This window comes from Vicugna pacos, unplaced genomic scaffold (assembly GCF_048564905.1).
Source record: "Vicugna pacos unplaced genomic scaffold, VicPac4 SAC-SAT, whole genome shotgun sequence".
Classification (NCBI taxonomy): domain Eukaryota; kingdom Metazoa; phylum Chordata; class Mammalia; order Artiodactyla; family Camelidae; genus Vicugna; species Vicugna pacos.
Window position 1 is genome coordinate 8,802,271 of NW_027328721.1, and position 18,601 is coordinate 8,820,871.

Here is an 18,601-nt window from a genome sequence, read left to right on the forward strand (position 1 = left end):
TCGCTGGCAAAGTGACATCAGGAAATCCCTCAGGGGAGACGAGCTTAGGCATTCCGTTAGAACCCACGCGCTGCCGACCGTTGGTGGAACCTCCCCACGCTCAGGATTCCGGAATCATTGTTAGTGCGTGGGGGAACTCGAGAGACAACTCCACACAGCTCTCTTCAGTCACAGGTGTTCCCTGTTCGGGGAAGTCCGAGAAATACCTTCCCTGACCTTGGGTCTGCAGCCTCTGTCACTGGGATATTGTAAAAACACCCCTAGCATTCCCTGGCACAGAGACACTAGGAAAAAACCCAGGGGAATCGGTCTTAGGCATTCCGATAGAACCCACGCGCTGCCGACCGTTGGTGGAACCTCCCCACGCTCAGGATTCCGGAACCATTGCAGTGCGTGGGGGAGTTCGAGAGAAAAGTCCACGCAGCTCTCTTCAGTCACAGGTGTTCCCTGTTCGGGGAAGTCCGATAAATAGCTTCCCTGACCTTGGGGAGGCAGCTTCTGTCACTGGGATATCCTGCAAACCACCCTAGCATTCCCTGGCACAGAGACATTAGGAAAAAACCCAGGGGAGACGAGCTTATGCATTCCGTTAGAACGCACTCTCTGCCGACCGTTGGTCGAACCTCCCCACGCTCAGGATTCCGGAAAAATTGTCAGTGCGAGGGAGCTCTAGGGACAACTCCACGCAGCGCTCTTCAGTCACAGATGTTCCCTGTTAGGGGGAATTCCGAGAAATAACTTCCAAGAACTTGGGGAGGCAGCCTCTGTTACTGGGATTGCCTGTAAACCCCTCTAGCATTCCCTGGCACAGAGACACTAGGAAAAATCCCAGGGGAGTCGGGCTTAGGCATTCCGTTAGAACCCACGCGCTGCCGACCGTTGGTGGAACCTCCCCACGCTCAGGATTCCGGATCCATTGCAGTGCGTGGGGGAGCTCGAGAGAAAACTCCACGCAGCTCTCTTCAGTCACAGGTGTTCCCTGTTTGGGGAAGCCGGGAAATATCTTCCCTGACCTTGGGGAGGCAGCCTCTGTCACTGGGATTTCCTGAAATCCCCCCTAGCATTCCCTGGCACAGAGAGAGTAGGAAAACCCTCAGGGGAGAGGAGCTTAGGCATTCCGTTAGAACCCACGAGCTGCCGACCGTTGGTGGAACCTCCCCACGCTCAGGATTCCGGAAAAATTGTCACTGCATGTGGGAGCTCGAGAGACAACTCCACGCAGCTCTCTTCAGTCACAGGTGTTCCTTGTTCGGGGAAGTCCGAGAAATAGCTTCCCTGAACTTGGGGAGGCAGCTTCTGTCACTGGGATATCCTGCAAACCACCCTAGCATTCCCTGGCACAGAGACATTAGGAAAAAACCCAGTGGAGACGAGCTTAGGCATTCCGTTAGAACGCACGCTCTGCCGACCGTTGGTGGAACCTCCCCATGCTCAGGATTCTGGAACCATTGTCAGTGCGTGGGGGAGCTCGAGAGACAACTCCACGCTGCTCTCTTCAGTCACAGGTGTTCCATGTTCGGGGAATTCCGAGAAATAACTTCCCTGACCTTGGGGAGGCAGCCTCTGTCACTGGGATAACCTTCAAACCCCCCTAGCATTCCCTGGCACAGAGACATTAGGAAAATCCTCAGGGGAGACGAGCTTAGGCATTCCGTTAGAACCCACGCGCTTCCGACCGTTGGTGCAACCTCCCCACGCTCAGGATTCCGGAACAATTGTCAGTGCGTGGGGGAGCGCGAGGGACACCTAAACGCAGCTCTCTTCAGTTACAGGATTTCCCTGTTTGGGGAAGTCCGAGAAATAACTTCCATGAACTTGGGGAAGCAGCCTCTCTCACTGGTATATGCTGCAAACACCCCTATTATTGCCTGACAAAGAGACATTAGGAAAACCCTCAGGGAAGGCGAGCTTAGGCATTCTGTCAGAACCCACGCGCTGCTGACAGTTGGTGGAACCTCCCCACGCTCAGGATTCCGGAACAATTTCAGTGCGTGGGGGAGCTCGAGAGAAAACTCCACGCATTTCTATTCAGTCACAGGTGTTCCCTGTTCGGGGAAGTCCGAGAAATACATTCTCTGAACTTGGGGAGGCAGCCTCAGTCACTGGGATATCCTGCAAACGCCCCTAGCATTCCCTGGCACAGAGATATTAGGAAAACCCTCAGGGGAGACGAGCTTAGGCATTCCGTTAGAACCCACGAGCTGCCTACCGTTGGTGGAACCTCCCCACGCTCAGGATTCCGGAACCATTGTCAGTGCGTGGCGGAGCTCGAGAGACAACTCCACGCAGCTCTCTTCAGTCACAGGTGTTCCCTGTTCGGGGAATTCTTAGAAATACCTTCCCTGACCTTGGGGAGGCAGCCTCTGTGACTGGGACTTCCTGCAAACCCCCCTAGCATTCCTGGCACAGAGGCATTAGGAAAACCCTAAGGGGAGACCAGCTTAGGCATTCCGTTAGAACCCACGCGCTGACGACCGTTGGTGGAACCTCCCCACGCTCAGGATTCCGGAACATTTGTCAGTGCGTGGGGGAGCTCGAGAGACAACTCCACGCTGCTCTCTTCAGTCACAGGTGTTCCCTGTTCGCGGAAGTCCGAGAAATACCTTCACTTACCTTGGGAAGGCAGCCTCTGTCCCTGGGACTTCCTGCAAATCCCCCTAGCATTCCCTGGCACAGAGACATTAGGAAAAAACCCAGGGGAGACGAGCTTAGGCATTCCGTTAGAACCCACGCGCTGCCGACCGTTGGTGGAACCTCCCCACGCTCAGGATTACGGAAACATTGTCAGTGCGAGGGAGCTCGAGAGACAACTCCACGCAGCTCTCTTCAGTCACAGGTGTTCCCTGTTAGGGGGAATTCCGAGAAATACCTTCCATGACCTTTGGGAGGCATTCTCTGTCACTGGGATTGCCTGCAAACACACCTAGGATTCGCTGGCAAAGTGACATCAGGAAATCCCTCAGGGGAGACGAGCTTAGGCATTCCGTTAGAACCCACGCGCTGCCGACCGTTGGTGGAACCTCCCCACGCTCAGGATTCCGGAATCATTGTTAGTGCGTGGGGGAACTCGAGAGACAACTCCACACAGCTCTCTTCAGTCACAGGTGTTCCCTGTTCGGGGAAGTCCGAGAAATACCTTCCCTGACCTTGGGTCTGCAGCCACTGTCACTGGGATATTGTAAAAACACCCCTAGCATTCCCTGGCACAGAGACACTAGGAAAAAACCCAGGGGAATCGGTCTTAGGCATTCCGATAGAACCCACGCGCTGCCGACCGTTGGTGGAACCTCCCCACGCTCAGGATTCCGGAACCATTGCAGTGCGTGGGGGAGTTCGAGAGAAAAGTCCACGCAGCTCTCTTCAGTCACAGGTGTTCCCTGTTTGTGGAAGCTGGGAAAAACCTTCCCTGACCTTGGGGAGGCAGCCTCTGTCACTGGGATTTCCTGAAAACCCCCCTAGCATTCCCTGGCACAGAGACATTAGGAAAACCCTCAAGGGAGACGAGCTTAGGCATTCCGTTAGAACCCATGCGCTTCCGACCGTTGGTGGAACCTCCCCACGCTCAGTATTCCGGAACCATTGTCAGTGCGTGGGGGAGGTCGAAGGACAACTCCACGCAGCTCTCTTCAATCACAGGTGTTCCCTGTCCGGGGAAGTCCGACAAATACCTTCCCTGACCTTGGGGAGGCTGCCTCTGTCACTGGGATACTCTGCAATCCCCCCTAGCATTCCCTGGCACAGAGACATTAGGAAAACCCTCAGAGGGGACGAGCTTAGGCAATCCGTTAGAACCCACGCGCTACCGACCGTGGGAGGAACCTCCACACGCTCAGGATTCCGGAACAATTGTCAGTACTTGGGGAAGCTCGAGAGACAACTCCATGCAGCTCTCTTCTGTCACAGGTGTTCCCTGTTCGGGGAAGTCCGAGAAATACCTCCCTGACTTTGGGGAGTCAGCCTCTGTCACTGGGATATCTGGCAAACCCCCCTAGCATTCCCTGGCCAGAGACATTAGGAAAACACTCAGGGGAGACGAGCATAGGCATTCCATTAGAACCCACGCGCTGCCGACCGTTGGTGGAACCTCCCTACGCTCAGGATTCCGGAACAATTGTCAGTGCGTGGGGGAGTACGAGAGTCAACTCCACGCAGCTCTCTTCAGTCAAAGGTGTTCCCTGTTCGGAGAAGTCCGAGAAATACATTCTCTGAACTTGGGGAGGCAGCATCTGACACTGGGATATCCTGCAAACACATCTAGCATTCCCTGACACCGAGACAGTAGGAAAATCCTCAGGGTAGAGGAGCTTTGGCATTCCATTAGAACCCACGCGCTGCCGAACGTTGGTGGAACCTCCCTACGCTCAGGATTCCGGAACAATTGTCAGTGCGTGGGGGAGCACGAGAGACAACTCCACGCAGCTCTCTTCAGTCAAAGGTGTTCCCTGTTCGGAGAAGTCCGAGTAATACATTCTCTGAACTTGGGGAGGCAGCCTCTGGCCCTGGGACTTCCTGCAAACACCCCTAGCATTCCCTGACACAGAGAAATTAGGAAAACTCTCAGGGGAGACTAGCTTAAGCATTCCGTTAGAACCCACGCGCTGCCGACCGTTGGTGGAACCTCCCCACGCTCAGGATTCCGGAAACATTGTCAGTGCGTGGAGGAGCTCGAGAGACAACTCCACGAAGCTCTCTTCAGTGACAGGTGTTCCCTGTTCTGGGAAGTCCGAGAAATACCTTCCCTGACCTTGGTGAGGCAGCATCTTTCCCTCGGATTTCATGCAAACCCCCCTAGCCTTCCCTGGCAGAGAGATATTAGGAAAACCCTCAGGGGTGACGAGCTTAGGCATTTCGTTAGGACCCACGCGCTGCTGACTGTTGGTGGAACCTCCCCACGCTCAGGATTCCGGAACCATTGTCAGTGCGTTGTGGAGCTCGAGAGACAACTCCACGAAGCTCTCTTCAGTCACCGGTGTTCCCTGTTCGGGGAAGTCCGAGAAATACTTTCCCTGACTTGGGGAGGCAGCCTCTGTCCTTGGAATTCCTGCAAATACCCCTAGAATTCCCTGGCACAGAGACATTAGGAAAACCCTCAGGGGAGACGAGCTTAGACATTCCGTTAGAACCCACGCGCTGCCGACCGTTGGTGGAACCTCCCCACGCTCAGGATTCCGGAACCATTGTCAGTGAGTGGGGGAGCTCGAGAGACAACTCCACGCAGCTCTCTTCAGTCACAGGTGTTCCCTGTTCGGGGAAGTCCGAGAAATAACTTCCCTGAACTTGGGGAGGCAGCCTCTGTCCCTGGGACTTCCTGCAAACCCCCTTAGCATTCCCTGGCACAGAGACATTAGGAAAACCCTCAGGGGAGACGAGCTTAGGCATTCCGTTAGAACCTACGCGCTGCCGACCGTTGGTGTAACCTCCCCACGCTCAGGATTCCGGAACTATTGTCAGTGCGTGGGGGAGCCCGAGAGACAACTCCACGAAGCTGTCTTCAGTCACAGGTGTTCCCTGTTCGGGGAATTCTTAGAAATACCTTCCCTGACCTTGGGGAGGCAGCCTCTGTGACTGGGACTTCCTGCAAACCCCCCTAGCATTCCTGGCACAGAGGCATTAGGAAAACCCTAAGGGGAGAACAGCTTAGGCATTCCGTTAGAACCCACGCGCTGACGACCGTTGGTGGAACCTCCCCATGCTCAGGATTCCGGAACATTTGTCAGTGCGTGGGGGAGCTCGAGAGACAACTCCACGCTGCTCTCTTCAGTCACAGGTGTTCCCTGTTCGCGGAAGTCCGAGAAATACCTTCCCTTACCTTGGGAAAGCAGCCTCTGTCCCTGGGACTTCCTGCAAATGCCCCTAGCATTCCCTGGCACAGAGACATTAGGAAAACCCTCAGGGGAGACGAGCTTAGGCATTCCGTTAGAACCCACGCGCTGCCGACCTTTGGTGGAACCTCCCCACGCTCAGGATTCCGGAATCATTGTCAGTGCGTGGGGGAGCTCGAGAGACAACTCCACGCAGCTCTCTTCAGTCACAGGTGTTCCCTGTTCGTGGAAGTCCGAGAAATATCTTCCCTGACCTTGGGGAGGCAGCCTCTGTCCCTGGGACTTCCTGAAAGCACCCCTAGCATTCCCTGGCACAGAGACATTAGGAAAACCCTCAGGGGAGACGAGCTTAGGCATTCCGTTAGAACCCACGCGCTGCCGACCGTTGGTGGAACCTCCCCACGCTCAGGATTCCGGAACCATTGTCAGTGCGTGGGGGATCTCGAGAGAAAACTCCACGCAGCTCTCTTCAGTCACAGGTGTTCCCTGTTCGGGGAATTCTTAGAAATACCTTCCCTGACCTTGGGGAGGCAGCCTCTGTGACTGGGACTTCCTGCAAAACCCCCTAGCATTCCTGGCACAGAGGCATTAGGAAAACCCTAAGGGGAGACCAGCTTAGGCATTCCGTTAGAACCCACGCGCTGACGACCGTTGGTGGAAAATCCCCACGCTCAGGATTCCGGAATATTTGTCAGTGCGTGGGGGAGCTCGAGAGACAACTCCACGCTGCTCTCTTCAGTCACAGGTGTTCCCTGCTCGCGGAAGTCCGAGAAATACCTTCACTTACCTTGGGAAGGCAGCCTCTGTCCCTGGGAATTCCTGCAAACGCCCCTAGCATTCCCTGGCACAGAGACATTAGGAAAACCCTCAGGGCAGACGAGCTTAGGCATTCCGTTAGAACCCACGTGCTGCCGACCTTTGGTGGAACCTCCCCACGCTCAGGATTTCGGAAACATTGTCAGTGCGTGGGGGAGCACGAGAGACAACTCCACGCAGCTCTCTTCAGTCACATGTGTTCCCTGTTCGGGGAAGTCCGAGTAATACATTCTCTGAACTTGGGGAGGCAGCCTCTGTCACTGGGATATCCTGCAAATCCCCCTAGCATTCCCTGGCACAGAGACATTAGGAAAACCCTCAGGGGAGACGAGCTTAGGGATTCCGTTAGAACCCACGCGCTGCCGACCGTTGGTGGAACCTCCCCAGGCTCAGGATTCCGGAACCATTGTCAGTGCTTGGGGGAGCTCGAGAGACAACTCCACGCAGCTCTCTTCAGTCACAGGTGTTCCCTGTTCGGGGAAGTCAGAGAAATACTTTCCCTGACCTTAGAGAGCCAGCCTCTGTCACTGGGATATCCTGCAAACGCCCTAGCATTCCCTGGCACAGAGACATTAGGAAAAAACCCAGGGGAGACGAGCTTAGGCATTCTGTTAGAACCCACGCGCTGCCGACCGTTGGTGGAACCTCCCCACGCTCAGGATTACGGAAACATTGTCAGTGCGAGGGAGCTCGAGAGACAACTCCACGCAGCTCTCTTCAGTCACAGGTGTTCCCTGTTAGGGGGAATTCCGAGAAATACCTTCCATGACTTTTGGGAGGCATTCTCTGTCACTGGGATTGCCTGCAAACACACCTAGGATTCGCTGTCAAAGTGACATCAGGAAATCCCTCAGGGGAGACGAGCTTAGGCATTCCGTTAGAACCCACGCGCTGCCGACCGTTGGTGGAACCTCCCCACGCTCAGGATTCCGGAATCATTGTTAGTGCGTGGGGGAACTCGAGAGACAACTCCACACAGCTCTCTTCAATCACAGGTGTTCCCTGTTCGGGGAAGTCCGAGAAATACCTTCCTTGACCTTGGGTCTGCAGCCTCTGTCACTGGGATATTGTAAAAACACCCCTAGCATTCCCTGGCACAGAGAAACTAGGAAAAAACCCAGGGGAATCGGTCTTAGGCATTCCGATAGAACCCACGCGCTGCCGATCGTTGGTGGAACCTCCCCACGCTCAGGATTCCGGAACCATTGCAGTGCGTGGGGGAGTTCGAGAGAAAAGTCCACGCAGCTCTCTTCAGTCACAGGTGTTCCCTGTTTGTGGAAGCTGGGAAAAACCTTCCCTGACCTTGGGGAGGCAGCCTCTGTCACTGGGATTTCCTGAAAACCACCCTAGCATTCCCTGGCACAGAGACATTAGGAAAACCCTCAAGGGAGACGAGCTTAGGCATTCCGTTAGAACCCATGCGCTTCCGACCATTGGTGGAACCTCCCCACGCTCAGTATTCCGGAACCATTGTCAGTGCGTGGGGGAGGTCGAGGGACAACTCCACGCAGCTCTCTTCAATCACAGGTGTTCCCTGTCCGGGGAAGTCCGACAAATACCTTCCCTGACCTTGGGGAGGCTGCCTCTGTCACTGGGATACCCTGCAATCCCCCCTAGCATTCCCTGGCACAGAGACATTAGGAAAACCCTCAGAGGGGACGAGCTTAGGCAATCCGTTAGAACCCACGCGCTACCGACCGTGGGAGGAACCTCCACACGCTCAGGATTCCGGAAAAATTGTCAGTGCTTGGGGAAGCTCGAGAGACAACTCCATGCAGCTCTCTTCTGTCACAGGTGTTCCCTGTTCGGGGAAGTCCGAGAAATACCTCCCTGACTTTGGGGAGTCAGCCTCTGTCACTGGGATATCTGGCAAACCCCCCTAGCATTCCCTGGCCAGAGACATTAGGAAAACACTCAGGGGAGACGAGCATAGGCATTCCATTAGAACCCACGCGCTGCCGACCGTTGGTGGAACCTCCCTACGCTCAGGATTCCGGAACAATTGTCAGTGCGTGGGGGAGCACGAGAGACAACTCCACGCAGCTCTCTTCAGTCAAAGGTGTTCCCTGTTCGGAGAAGTCCGAGTAATACATTCTCTGAACTTGGGGAGGCAGCATCTGACACTGGGATATCCTGCAAACCCATCTAGCATTCCCTGACACCGAGACAGTAGGAAAATCCTCAGGGTAGAGGAGCTTTGGCATTCCATTAGAACCCACGCGCTGCCGAACGTTGGTGGAACCTCCCTACGCTCAGGATTCCGGAACAATTGTCAGTGCGTGGGGGAGCACGAGAGACAACTCCACGCAGCTCTCTTCAGTCAAAGGTGTTCCCTGTTCGGAGAAGTCCGAGTAATACCTTCTCTGAACTTGGGGAGGCAGCATCTGACACTGGGATATCCTGCAAACCCATCTAGCATTCCCTGACACCGAGACAGTAGGAAAATCCTCAGGGTAGAGGAGCTTTGGCATTCCGTTTGAACCCACGCGCTGCCGACCGTTGGTGGAACCTCCCCACGCTCAGGATTCCGGAACCATTGTCAGTGCGTGGGGGAGCTCGAGAGACAACTCCACACAGCTCTCTTCAGTCACAGGTGTTCCCTGTTTGGGGAAGTCCGAGAAATAACTTCCCTGACCTTGGGTTGGCAGCCTCTGTCTCTGGGATATTGTACAAACACCCCTAGCATTCCCTGGCACAGAGACATTAGGAAAACCCTCAGGGGAAGCGAGCTTAGGCATTCTGTCAGAACCCACGCGCTGCTGACCGTTGGTGGAACCTCCCCACCCTCAGGATTCCGGAACCATTGTCAGTGCCTGGGGGACCTCGAGAGACAACTCCACACAGCTCTCTTCAGTCACAGGTGTTCCCTGTTCGGGGAAGTCCGAGAAATACCTTCCCTGACCTTAGGGAGGCAGCCTCTGTCACTGGGATATCCTGCAAACCCCCCTATCATTCCCTGGCACAGAGACATTAGGAAAAAACCAAGGGGAGACGAGCTTAAGCATTCCGTTAGAACGCACGCTCTGCCGACCGTTGGTGGAACCTCCCCACGCTCAGGATTCCGGAAACATTGTCAGTGCGAGGGAGCTCGAGAGACAACTCCACGCAGCGCTCTTCAGTCACAGGTGTTCCCTGTTAGGGGGAATTCCGAGAAATAACTTCCAAGAACTTGGGGAGGCAGCCTCTGTTACTGGGATTGCCTGTAAACCCCTCTAGCATTCCCTGGCACAGAGACACTAGGAAAAATCCCAGGGGAGTCGGGCTTAGGCATTCCATTAGAACCCACGCGCTGCCGACCGTTGGTGGAACCTCCCCACGCTCAGGATTCCGGATCCATTGCAGTGCGTGGGGGAGCTCGAGAGAAAACTCCACGCAGCTCTCTTCAGTCACAGGTGTTCCCTGTTTGGGGAAGCCGGGAAATATCTTCCCTGACCTTGGGGAGGCAGCCTCTGTCACTGGGATTTCCTGAAATCCCCCCTAGCATTCCCTGGCACAGAGAGAGTAGGAAAACCCTCAGGGGAGAGGAGCTTAGGCATTCCGTTAGAACCCACGAGCTGCCGACCGTTGGTGGAACCTCCCCACGCTCAGGATTCCGGAACCATTGTCAGAGCGTGGCGGAGCTCGTGAGACAACTCCACGCAGCTCTCATCAGTCACAGGTGTTCTCTCTTCGGGGAAGTCCGAGAAATAGCTTCCCTGACCTTGGGGAGGCAGCTTCTGTCACTGGGATATCCTGTAAACCCCCCTAGCATTCCCTGGCACAGAGACATTAGGAAAACCCTCAGGGGAGATGAGCTTAGGCATTCCGTTAGAACCCACGCGCTGCCGACCGTTGGTGGAACCTCCCCACGCTCAGGATTCCGGAAAAATTGTCACTGCATGTGGGAGCTCGAGAGACAACTCCACGCAGCTCTCTTCAGTCACAGGTGTTCCTTGTTCGGGGAAGTCCGATAAATAGCTTCCCTGAACTTGGGGAGGCAGCTTCTGTCACTGGGATATCCTGCAAACCACCCTAGCATTCCCTGGCACAGAGACATTAGGAAAAAACCCAGGGGAGACGAGCTTAGGCATTCTGTTAGAACGCACGCTCTGCCGACCGTTGGTGGAACCTCCCCATGCTCAGGATTCTGGAACCATTTTCAGTGCGTGGGGGAGCTCGAGAGACAACTCCACGCTGCTCTCTTCAGTCACAGGTGTTCCATGTTCGGGGAAGTCCGAGAAATAACTTCCCTGACCTTGGGGAGGCAGCCTCTGTCACTGGGATAACCTTCAAACCCCCCTAGCATTCCCTGGCACAGAGACATTAGGAAAATCCTCAGGGGAGACGAGCTTAGGCATTCCGTTAGAACCCACGCGCTTCCGACCGTTGGTGCAACCTCCCCACGCTCAGGATTCCGGAACAATTGTCAGTGCGTGGGGGAGCGCGAGGGACACCTAAACGCAGCTCTCTTCAGTTACAGGATTTCCCTGTTTGGGGAAGTCCGAGAAATAACTTCCATGAACTTGGGGAAGCAGCCTCTCTCACTGGTATATGCTGCAAACACCCCTATTATTGCCTGACAAAGAGACATTAGGAAAACCCTCAGGGAAGGCGAGCTTAGGCATTCTGTCAGAACCCACGCGCTGCTGACAGTTGGTGGAACCTCCCCACGCTCAGGATTCCGGAACCATTGTCAGTGCGTGGGGAGCTCGAGAGACAACTCCACGCAGCTCTCTTTAGTCACAGGTGTTCCTTGTTCGGGGAAGTCCGATAAATAGCTTCCCTGACCTTGGGGAGGCAGCTTCTGTCACTGGGATATCCTGCAAACCACCCTAGCATTCCCTGGCACAGAGACATTAGGAAAAAACCCAGGGGAGACGAGCTTATGCATTCCGTTAGAACGCACGCTCTGCCGACCGTTGGTGGAACCTCCCCACGCTCAGGATTCCGGAAAAATTGTCAGTGCGAGGGAGCTCAAGGGACAACTCCACGCAGCGCTCTTCAGTCACAGGTGTTCCCTGTTAGGGGGAATTCCGAGAAATAACTTCCATGACCTTGGGGAGGCCGCCTCTGTCACTGGGATTGCTTGTAAACACCTCTAGCATTCCCTGGCACAGAGACCCTAGGAAAAAACCAAGGGGAGTCGTGCTTAGGCATTCCATTAGAACCCACGCGCTGCCGAAAGTTGGTGGAACCTCCCCACGCTCAGGATTCCGGAACAATTTCAGTGCGTGGGGGAGCTCGAGAGAAAACTCCACGCAGTTCTCTTCAGTCACAGGTGTTCCCTGTTCGGGGAAGTCCGAGAAATACATTCTCTGAACTTGGGGAGGCAGCCTCAGTCACTGGGATATCCTGCAAACGCCCCTAGCATTCCCTGGCACAGAGATATTAGGAAAACCCTCAGGGGAGACGAGCTTAGGCATTCCGTTAGAACCCACGAGCTGCCTACCGTTGGTGGAACCTCCCCACGCTCAGGATTCCGGAACCATTTTCAGTGCGTGGCGGAGCTCGAGAGACAACTCCACGCAGCTCTCTTCAGTTACAGGTGTTCCCTGTTCGGGGAAGTCCGAGAAATTCATTCTCTGAACTTGGGGAGGCAGCCTCAGTCACTGGGATATCCTGCAAACGCCCCTAGCATTCCCTGGCACAGAGATATTAGGAAAACCCTCAGGGGAGACGAGCTGAGGCATTCCGTTAGAACTCACGCGCTGCCGACCGTTGGTGGAACCTCCCCATGCTCAGGATTCTGGAACCATTGTCAGTGCGTGGGGGAGCTCGAGAGACAACTCCACGCTGCTCTCTTCAGTCACAGGTGTTCCATGTTCGGGGAAGTCCGAGAAATAACTTCCCTGACCTTGGGGAGGCAGCCTCTGTCACTGGGAAAACCTGCAAACACCCCTAGCATTCCCTGGCACAGAGACATTAGGAAAATCCTCAGGGGAGACGAGCTTAGGCATTCCGTAAGAACCCACGCGCTTCCGACCGTTGGTGCAACCTCCCCACGCTCAGGATTCCGGAACCATTGTCAGTGCGTGGGGGAGCGCGAGAGACACCTAAACGCAGCTCTCTTCAGTTACAGGATTTCCCTGTTTGGGGAAGTCAGAGAAATAACTTCCATGAACTTGGGGAAGCAGCCTCTCTCACTGGTATATGCTGCAAACACCCCTAGTATTGCCTGACAAAGAGACATTAGGAAAACCCTCAGGGAAGGCGTGATTAGGCATTCTGTCAGAACCCACGCGCTGCTGACAGTTGGTGGAACCTCCTCACGCTCAGGATTCCGGAACCATTGTCCGTGCGTGGGGGAGCTCGGGAGACAACTCCACGCAGCTCTCTTCAGTCATAGGTGTTCCCTGTTCGGGGAAGTCAGAGAAATACCTTCCCTGAACTTGGGGAGGCAGCCTCAGTCACTGGGATACCCTGCAAACCCCCCTAGCATTCCCTGGCTTAGAGACATTAGGAAAACCCTCAGGGGAGACCAGCTTAGGCATTCCGTTAGAACCCACGCGCTGCCGACCGTTGGTGGAACCTCCCCACGCTCAGGATTCCGGAAACATTGTCAGTGCGTGGGGAGCGCGAGAGAAAACTCCACGCAGCTCTCATCAGTCACAGGTATTCCCTGTTCGGGGAAGACCGAGAAATAACTTCTCTGAACTTGGGGAGGCAGCCTCTGTCACTGGGATATCCTGCAAAACCCCTAGCATTCCCTGACACAGAGACATTAGGAAAAACCCAGGGGAGACGAGCTTAGGCATTCCGTTAAATCCCACGCGCTGCCGACCGTTAGTGTAACCTCCCCAAGCTCAGGATTCCGGAAACATTGTCAGTGCGTGGGGAGCTCGAGAGACAACTCCACGCAGCTCTCTTAAGTCACAGGTGTTCCCTGTTAGGGGGAATTCTTAGAAATGCCTTTCATGACCTTGGGGAGGCAGCCTCCGACACTGGGATATCCTGCAATCACCCCTAGCAATCCCTGGCACAGAGAAATTAGGCAAAATCTCAGGAGAGACGAGCTTAGTCATTCCGTTAGAACCCACGCGCTGCCGAACGTTGGTGGAACCTCCCCACGCTCAGCATTCCGGAACCATTGTCAGTGCGTGGAGGAGCTCGAGAGATAACTCCACGCAGCTCTCTTCAGTCATAGTTGTTCTTTGTTCGGGGAAGTCCGAGAAATAACTTCGTTGACAGTTTGAAGGCAGCTTCTGACACTGGGAAAACCTGCAATCACCCCTAGCATTCCCTGGCACAGAGACATTAGGAAAACTCTCATGGGAGACGAGTTAAAGCATTCCGTTACAACCCACGCGCTTCCGACCATTGGTGGAACTTCCCCACCCTCAGGATTCCGGAACAATTGTCAGTGCGTGGGGGAGATCGAAAGAAACCTCCACGCAGCTCTCTTCAGTTACAGGATTTCCCTGTTTGGGGAAGTTCGAGAAATCACTTCCATGAACTTGGGGAGGCAGCCTCTCTCACTGGTATATGCTGCAAAACCCCTAGTATTGCCTGACAGAGAGACATTAGGAAAACCCTCAGGGAAGGCAAGCTCAGGCATTCTGTCAGAACCCACGCGCTGCTGACCGTTGGTGGAACCTCCCCACGCTCAGGATTCCGGAACCATTGTCAGTGCTTGGGGGAGCTCTAGAGACAACTCCACGCAGCTCTCTTCAGTCACAGGTGTTCCATGTTCGGGGAAGTCCGAGAAATAACTTCCCTGAACTTGGGGAGGCAGCCTCTGTCACTGGGATAACCTGCAAACGCCCCTAGCATTCCCTGGCACAGAGACATTAGGAAAATCCTCAGGGGAGACGAGCTTATGCATTCCGTTAGAACCCACGCGCTTCGGACCGTTGGTGGAACATCCCCACGCTCAGGATTCCGGAACCATTGTCAGTGCGTGGGGGAGAGCGAGAGACAACTCCACGCACCTCTCATCAGTCACAGGTATTCCCTGTTCGGGGAAGACCGTGAAATAACTTCTCTGAACTTGGGGAGGCAGCCTCTGTCACTGGGATATCCTGCAAACCCCCCTAGCATTCCCCGGCACAGATATATTAGGAAAACTCTCAGGGGAGACGAGCTTCGGCATTCCGTTAGAGCCCACGCACTGCCGAACGTTGGTGGAACCTCCGCACGCTCAGGATTCCGGAACCATTGTCAGTGCGTGGGGGAGCTCGAGAGAAAACTCCACGCAGCTCTCTTCAGTCACAGGTGTTCCTTGTTCGGGGAAGTCCGAGAAATAACTTCGCTGACCTTGTGAAGGCAGCCTCTGACACTGGGAAATCCTGCAATCACCCCTAACATTCCCTGGCACAGAGACATTAGGAAAACCCTCAGGGGAGACGAGCTTAGGCATTCCGTTAGAACCCACGCGCTTCCGACCGTTGGTGGAACCTCCCCACGCTCAGTATTCCGGAACCATTGTCAGTGCGTGGGGGAGCTCGAGAGACAACTCCACGCAGCTCTCTTCAGTCACAGGTGTTCCCTGTTCGGGGAAGTCAGAGAAATACTTTCCCTGACCTTAGAGAGCCAGCCTCTGTCACTGGGATATCCTGCAAACGCCCTAGCATTCCCTGGCACAGAGACATTAGGAAAAAACCCAGGGGAGACGAGCTTAGGCATTCCGTTAAAACCCACGCGATGCCGACCGTTGGTGGAACCTCCCCACGCTCAGGATTACGGAAACATTGTCAGTGCGAGGGAGCTCGAGAGACAACTCCACGCAGCTCTCTTCAGTCACAGGTGTTCCCTGTTAGGGGGAATTCCGAGAAATACCTTCCATGGCCTTGGGGAGGCAGCCTCTGTCACTGGGATTGCCTGCAAACCCCCCTAGGATTCCCTGGCAAAGTGACATCAGGAAATCCCTCAGGGGAGACGAGCTTAGGCATTCCGTTACAACCCACGCGCTGCCGACCGTTGGTGGAACCTCCCCACGCTCAGGATTCCGGAATCATTGTTATTGCGTGGTGGAGCTCGAGAGACAACTCCACACAGCTCTCTTCAGTCACAGGTGTTCCCTGTTCGGGGAAGTCCGAGAAATACCTTCCCTGAACTTGGGTCTGAAGACTCTGTCACTGGGATATTGTAAAAATACCCCTAGCATTCCCTGGCACAGAGACACTAGGAAAAAACCCAGGGGAATCGGTCATAGGCATTCCGATAGAACCCACGCGCTGCCGGCCGTTTGTGGAACCTCCCCACGCTCAGGAATCCGGAACCATTGCAGTGCGTGGTGGAGATGGAGAGACAACTCCACGCAGCTCTCTTCATTCACAGTAGTTCCCTGTTTGGGGAAGTCCGAGAACTACATTCCCTGACCTTGGGGAGGCAGCCTCTGTCACTGGGATATCCTGCAAACCCATCAAGCATTCCCTGACACAGAGACAGTAGGAAAATCCTCAGGGTAGATGAGCTTTAACATTCCGTTAGAACGCACGCTCTGCCGACCGTTGGTGGAACCACCCCACGCTCAGTATTCCGGAACCTTTGTCAGTGCGTGGGGGAGCTCGAGAGACAACTCCACGCAGCTCTCTTCAGTCACAGGTGTTCCCTGTTCGGGGAACTCCGACAAATAGCTTCCCTTACCTTGGGGAGGCAGCCTCTGTCACTGGGATACCCTGTAAACACCCCAAGCATTCCCTGGCACAGAGACATTAGGAAAAACCTCAGGGGAGACGAGTTTAGGCATTTCGTTTCAACCCACGCGCTGCCGACTTTGGCGGAACCTCCCCACGCTCAGGATTCCGGAACCATTCTCAGTGCGTGGGGGAACACGAGAGAGAATTCCACACAGCTCTCTTCAGTCACAGGTGTTCCCTGTTCGAGGAAGTCCGAGAAATACATTCCCTGAACTTGGGGAGGAAGCCTCTATCACTGGGATATCTGGCACCCCCCCTAGCATTCCCTGGCCAGAGACATTAGGAAAACCCTCAGGGCAGACGAGCTTAGGCATTCCGTTAGAACCCACGTGCTGCCGACCTTTGGTGGAACCTCCCCACGCTCAGGATTCCAGAACCATTGTCAGTGCGTGGGGGATCACGAGAGACAACTCCACGCAGCTCTCTTCAGTCACATGTGTTCCCTGTTCGGGGAAGTCCGAGTAATACATTCTCTGAACTTGGGGAGGCAGCCTCTGTCACTGGGATATCCTGCAAATCCCCCTAGCATTCCCTGGCACAGAGACATTAGGAAAACCCTCAGGGGAGACGAGCTTAGGGATTCCGTTAGAACCCACGCGCTGCCGACCGTTGGTGGAACCTCCCCAGTCAGGATTCCGGAACCATTGCAGTGCGTGGGGGAGTTCGAGAGAAAAGTCCACGCAGCTCTCTTCAGTCACAGGTGTTCCCTGTTTGTGGAAGCCGGGAAACATCTTCCCTGACCTTGGGGAGGCAGCCTCTGTCACTGGGATTTCCTGAAAACCCCACTAGCATTCCCTGGCACAGAGACATTAGGAAAACCCTCAGGGGAGACGAGCTTAGGCATTCCGTTAGAACCCACGAGCTGCCGACCGTTGGTGGAACCTCCCCCCTCTCAGGATTCCGGAACCATTGTCAGTGCGTGGTGGAGCTCGAGAGACAACTCCACGCAGCTCTCTTCATTCACAGGTGTTCCCTGTTCGGGGAAGTCCGAGAACTACATTCAGTGACCTTGGGGAGGCAGACTCTGACCCTGGGATATCTCGGAAACCACCCTAGGATTCCCTGGCCAGAGACATTAGGAAAACCCTCAGGGTAGATGAGCTTTAACATTCCGTTTGAACCCACGCGCTGCCGACCGTTGGTGGAACCTCCCCACGCTCAGGATTCCGGAACAATTGTCAGTGCGTGGGGGAGCTCGAGAGACAACTCCACGCAGTTCTCTTCAGTCACAGGTGTTCCCTGTTCGGGGAAGTCCGAGAAATAACTTCCCTGACCTTGGGTCTGCAGCCTCTGTCACTGGGATATTGTAAAAACACCCCTAGCATTCCTGGCACAGAGACACTAGGAAAAAACCCAGGGGAATCGGTCTTAGGCATTCCAATAGAACACACGCGCTGCCGACCGTTGGTGGACCCTCCCCACGCTCAGCATTCCGTAACCATTGCAGTGCGTGGGGGAGTTCGAGAGAAAACTCCACGCAGCTCTCTTCAGTCACAGGAGTTCCCTATTTGGGGAAGCCGGGAAACACCTTCCCTGACCTTGGGGAGGCAGCCTCTGTCACTGGGATTGCCTGGAAACCCCCCTAGCATTCCCTGGTACAGAGACATTTGGAAAAACCCAGGGGAGTCTAGCTTAGGCATTCCGTTAAATCCCACGCGCTGCTGCCCGTTGGTGGAACCTCCCCACGCTCAGGATTCCGGAAACATTGTCAGTGCGTGTGGAGCTCGAGAGACAACTCCACGAAGCTCTCTTCAGTCACAGGTGTTCCCTGTTAGGGGGAATTCTGAGAAATACCTTCCCTGACGTTGGGGAGGCAGCCTCTGTCACTGGGATTGCCTGGAATCCCCCCTAGCATTCCGTGGCACAGAGACATTAGGAAAAAACCAGGGGAGTCGAGCTTAGGCATTCCGTTAGCACCCACGCGCTTCCGACAGTTGGTGGAACCTCCACACCCTCAGGATTCCCGAACCATTTTCAGTGCGTGGGGGAGCTCGAGAGACAACTCCACGCAGCTCCCTTCAGTCACAATTGTTCCTTGTTCGGGGAAGTCCGAGAAATAATTTCGCTGACCGTGTGAAGTCAGCCTCTGACACTGGGAAATCCTGCAATCACCCCTAGCATTCCCTGGCACAGGGACATTAGGAAAAACCCAGGGGAGTCGAGTTAGGCATTCCGTTAGAACCCACGCGCTTCCGACCGTTGGTGGAACCTCCCCACGCTCAGGATTCCGGAACCATTGTCAGTGCGTGGGGGAGCTCGAGAGACAACTCCACGCAGCTCCCGTCAGTTACAGGTGTTCCCTGAACGGGGAAGTTCGAGAAATAACTTCCCTGACCTTGGGGAGGC